Genomic DNA, 5,419 nt, shown 5'->3' with positions numbered 1-5,419 from the left:
TTGGAATGTGTTTTGATGCAAGAAGGCAAAGTGATAGCTTATGCTTCTAGACAATTGAAACTGTATGAAAATAATTATCCAATGCACGACTTAGAATTGGACACAATTGTTTTCGCATTGAAAATTCGGCAACATCATTTATTCGATGAGAAGTGCCATATCTTTACTGACCACAAGAGTTTGAAGTATATAATGACTTAGAAAGATTTGAATTTGTGACAATGAAGATGGCCTGAGTTGTTGAAAGATTATGAGTTAGTGATTGATTACCATCCACGGAAAACGAATGTATTCGCGAATGCTCTAAGTAGAAAATCTTTATTTTCTTTGTGAACAATGAATACACAGTTAACTTTTTCTGATGATGATTCTATATTAGCTGAGTTAAAAGCTAAACCATTATTTCTTCAGCATATTTATGAAGCTCAGAAATGTGATAATGAATTGCAAGCTAAAAGAATATAGTGTGAGTCGACTACTGATTCAGAGTATTAGATCAGATCCGATGATTGTTTAATGTTCTGAGGTAGAATTTGTGTATCGAAAAACTCCGTGCTTATTCAGAAAACTGTATACGAAGCACACAATAGTTGTTTATCTGTTCATCCAGGAAGTACTAAAATGTACAATGATTTGAAACAATTGTACTGGTGATCGGGCATGAAAAGAGATATTTCAGAGTTTCTATCGAAATGCTTGGTTTGTCAACAAGTCAAAGTCGAACATCAAGTGCCTTCAGGACTACTACAACCGGTGATGATACCAAAGTGGAAATGGGATATAATTACGATGGATTTCGTATCAGGGTTACCCCTATCTCTGAAAAAGAAAGATGCTATCTGGGTTGTTGTTGATAGACTGACGAAATCTGCACATTTCACTCTGGTACGTACAAATTTTTTACTTGATAGATTAGTTGAATTATACATCTCTGAGATTGTTAGATTGCATGGGGTGCCAGTTTCTATTATTTTGGATAGAGATCCGAGGTTCACATCGCGATTTTGGAAGAAATTGTGAGAAGCTTTGGGTACGCGGTTACACTTTAGTACTGCATTTCATCTACAGATTGATGGTTAGTGTGAGAAAGTAATTTAGATTCTTGAAGATATGCTTCGTTGCTGTGTTTTAAAGTTCTGAAAGCAACTGGGAGAAATATTTATTGTTGGTTGAATTCGCGTATAACAGCAGTTTTCAATCTAACATAAAGATGGCACCGCGTGAAGCTTTATATGGTCACAAATGTTAAACTCCATTGTACTGGACCGAGCTTAGTGAGAAACAGATTCACGGGGTTAATTTGGTTAAAGAGACCGAAGATAAAGTGAAAGTTATTCGTGACAGTTTGAAAGTAGCTTCAGATCAACAGAAATCATATGCGGATTTGAAACGTAAAAATGTTGAAGTTCAAATTAGTGACAGAGTACTTTTGAAAGTATCTCCATGGAAGAGGATTTTTTGTTTTGGTCGCAAAGGAAAATTACGTCTGCGATTTATCGGGCATATAAGATTAGTGAAAGAATAGGGCAAGTAGCATATCACTAGCTTTGCCATCAGAATTAGAAAAGACATGTGTCAATGTTAAGATGATACATATCAGATCCGTCACACATGATTTCTTTGACAGAGATTGAGATTTAGCCTGATATGGCATATAGCGAAGAATCGATCAAAATTCTGGCTCGAGAGATTAAAGAGTTAAGAAATAAGAGCATAGCTTTAGTGAAGGTTCTATGGCAACGACACGGTTTTGAAGAATCTATGTGGGATGCCGATGAAGCTATGAGAAAACAGTACCCTAACCTATTTTTTGGTAAGATTTTCGGGGACGAAAATTCCTAAGAGGTAAAGAGTTGTAACAGCTCGTTTTTAGTTAAATCAGAACAGTGATTTCAGGACCACAAATCAGAGGTCAAAATAATTATTTTATTATTAAATTAAATTCTATAGCATGATAGTATGATTGTGTGAAAATTTCGTTAATAAATTTTATTGTTTAAGTGCTTAATTTGATAAAACTGACTAAATCGCTTAAAGTGTAAAACTTGTGTTCTATTAACTAAAGGTGTCTAATAGCTATGGAATATTAAAGTGAAGGTCCTTATGTAGTAATTAGACCATTGTTAATGTTATTGGACAAAGATGGACATCTTTTAAGTGAATTTTAATGTTTTAATTAAATGTTATATTGGTAAATTCATAAATAGACTAAATAAATGAAATAAAATCAAGTATCATCTTTTTAGTCATCATCTTTAACCGAAAATTAGAAGGGAAAGAAACATTTTTGTTCATCTAGGGTTTGGTCACTTTGAAGCTTGATTGGTAAGTGATTTTTGTCCCGTTTTTAATGATTTCTATGTTTTTGAGATCGTTGCAGCTTAATCGAGCTAGCCCAGGGACTAATTTGCAAAATTTTTAAAGGTTTAGGGTTTTTCCATTGATGAATATAGGTGTATTTTGATGCTTGATGATAGAAAATGTATGCTTGTTGTTAGATAAACAACAGTTGTAAAGTGATTTTTGGTAAAATTGTCAATTAGGGATTAAATTGAGAAATGTAAAAATTTTGTGGTAGAAATGTGAAATAAATGAAAAATATGGGCTGCTATGGTAATAAGTGAAATTCAGCTAGCATGGGTAGGGACCTAATTGCTTGAATTTTTGTTTTTATGAACTAAGGACTAAATTGTAAAAATGTTAAAATATTAGGGGTAAAAGTGTAAAGTTGTCATAATATGCTTTATGGGTTAAATTTGTAATATCCTAAATTAGGGCTTAATCGGAATAGTGGTTTTGTGACCACAAATCCGAGATAGAAATAATTATTTTACAATGATTTTGATGTTTATGATATGATTGCATGATTGTGTGAAAATTTCGTGATGAAATTCTATGCCTAAAGTGCTTAAATTGAAAGTAGGGACTAAATCGAATAAGTTGCAAAACTTGCATTCTAGAAGTTTTTAGTATGAAATTGTTTTGGAATATTAATGAGGAGGTCTTAAATAGCAAATTTACCAATTTTAAGTTCATGGACAAAATTAGGACATGGAAGGAATTTTGGAAAGTTTAGTAGTAAGGGTATTTTGGTCATTTAGTTATTAAAATGAATTAAAAACAAAATTAAAAGCCAATTTTGTCCATCTTCTTCAATAGGCCGAAATTTCAAGGGTTCTCCATAGCTAGGGTTTGTTTCAAGCTTCCAAGCTCCATAGTAAGTGATTCCAAGCCCGCTTTTAATGATTTTACGTTTTGAGATCTCGGTAACTCGATAAAGCTTATGTTAGCAATAATTTAACCTAGGGTTTATATTTGGAAAAATACCCATAGGTGAAATTTGTGTATTTTGATGTTTTATGATAGAATATGAAGTTTTAAATTATGTTAGACAACTTGTACTACTCGATTTTAAGCAAAAACGAGTAAAAGGGCTTAATCGGTAAAAATACCTAATAGTCACAAGTACATGTTAGAGTGAGAATTTGATGTTGCCATAGAAGAGAAAAGTGATCAGCATGTTGTAAAACATAAGAATAAGGAATAAAGTTTAATCCAGAGCCTAGGGGCAAAAATGTAAATATGCAAAAGTTTAGGGGTAAAATTGTAATTTTGCCAAAATTTGAGTTAAGGATTAATTTGATAATGTGAGTATTAAATAAGCTAAATGTGTTATTTTAGATCAAGAAAGGCGTGGAATCGACCTCAATCGAGGAAAAGAAAAGATTGTGGACTAAATTGCAAAATCTTTGTATTTTGGTACCAAGGTAAGTTCATGTGTAAATAATGTAGCATAATTGTTATTTTTAAGTTATTGATATTAATTATGTGTTATGCTGAATTTTATTATGAAATGTATGCTTTGTGGTTAATTTCAAATAATATGTAAATTATGTGAACTACTTGTTAAATATAATTGTTCTTGAGTATTGATTTGGCATTCTACGGAAGACGGCAAGGATAAGTGTTCGAGGAAAAAGCCCGTTTGAACCTTAGGAATAGATTAGGATACAAGTGACATGTCACTAGGATGGTTGAGCATCCGAACTCGTTGAGTTGAGTCCGAGTTCACTTATGGATGCGAATGTCCGAACTCGTTGAGTTGAGTCCGAGTTCGTGAGATGTAACTAGGCATCCGAACTCGTTGAGTTGAGTCCGAGTTCACTTATGGATGCGAACGCCCGAGCTCGTTGAGTTGAGTCCGAGTTCGCTTATGGGCGGGTTACATGATTGCTTGATTGCATATATGGCACTTATGTGCAAGTTATCCATGTATCCGAATTATATTCCGATGTGTTCAACGGGTAAAGTTCTACTCAAATGGAGGAAAATTTCGAGATGTAAAGAGACGTATTGGTAAGTGATATGAAATGGATATTTTGGACAGGTATGTATTTAACCCTCGGGTTGAGTATTGATACAACCACGATAAGGTAATAAGATGATGAAGAATGATTAAAAATGTGATATGTGTTTTAGTGATGTATGCTAATGTTGACTGGTATAACTGTTTGTTATGTTACTTATTATTTGCATATGAACTTACTAAGCATTTATGCTTACTCCCTCCTTCTTACTCATTGTAGTTTTGGACAAGCCAGCTCAGGAGTCGGGATAGGTCGAAGGCTCAGTCACACTATCCAGAAGATTTTTGGTAAATGGCTTGTAAATTTAAGTATGGCATGTATAGCAATATACCCATTTTGTGTAAATGATCTTATGGTATGGTTGTGAAATGGTTGAGGAAATGCTTGATAATGATAAATTATGAAAATGGTTAGTTTAGATTATGTTTGATGTTAAGGAAAACTATTAAGATACTTAGTGCATAAAAACTCATAAAAAGGATGAAATTTACCATAAACAGAATACGCAGCAATACTAACGCGAGTTTGAAAATTTACTAAAATCATAGAAATTGAATTTGGTGGTGAAATACATATCAAATTGAAGCTTATTATGTCTAGTTTCACATGAAACAAATGAAACAAGTAAAGGAAGTATATGTTAGAAGATATTTTAATTTTAGTGAAACAGAGTCATAGCAGTTTCTGAATCCCTGTTCCTACTTTAGAAATTCACCATAAATTGTAAAGATATAATTAGGTGGTGTATTTTATATCCTCAGAATACTTATTGAGTCTAGTTTTAGTATAAACAAACCTCATAGTCATATGAATTTTGTACAGAGAGAAATGTGGTTCGTAGTAAACAGAGGTCAGACCAGTCGAGTCTTGAAACAGGGTAACTTTAACTAATAAACTGTACTAATTGGCCCAACCAAAATTCTAGAAAAAATTAGTAGATAGTTTTATGAGCCTAGATTCATCGAAAATTTACGGATCTTAATTTCGAGTTTCGTAACTCGAGATATGATTTTTCTTGTGACTGTGATGCAAGTAGCTTAAAAGCTGTGAAT

The 5,419-nt window shown here is 32.9% G+C and overlaps 1 long non-coding RNA gene across 1 annotated transcript; it reads left to right on the top strand.

Annotated features, from left to right (window-relative positions):
• Nucleotides 1-3,151: 3,151 nt before the first annotated feature.
• On the top strand, nt 3,152-4,765 carry LOC128293855 (uncharacterized). Its single transcript, XR_008283969.1, has 3 exons — nt 3,152-3,217; nt 3,682-3,767; nt 4,587-4,765. It is a non-coding gene; the product is annotated as an uncharacterized LOC128293855 (long non-coding RNA).
• Nucleotides 4,766-5,419: the final 654 nt, after the last annotated feature.

The sequence above is a fragment of the Gossypium arboreum genome, chromosome 6, assembly GCF_025698485.1.
Source record: "Gossypium arboreum isolate Shixiya-1 chromosome 6, ASM2569848v2, whole genome shotgun sequence".
Classification (NCBI taxonomy): Eukaryota; Viridiplantae; Streptophyta; class Magnoliopsida; order Malvales; family Malvaceae; genus Gossypium; species Gossypium arboreum.
This window is presented reverse-complemented; position numbering and strand designations above follow the sequence as displayed.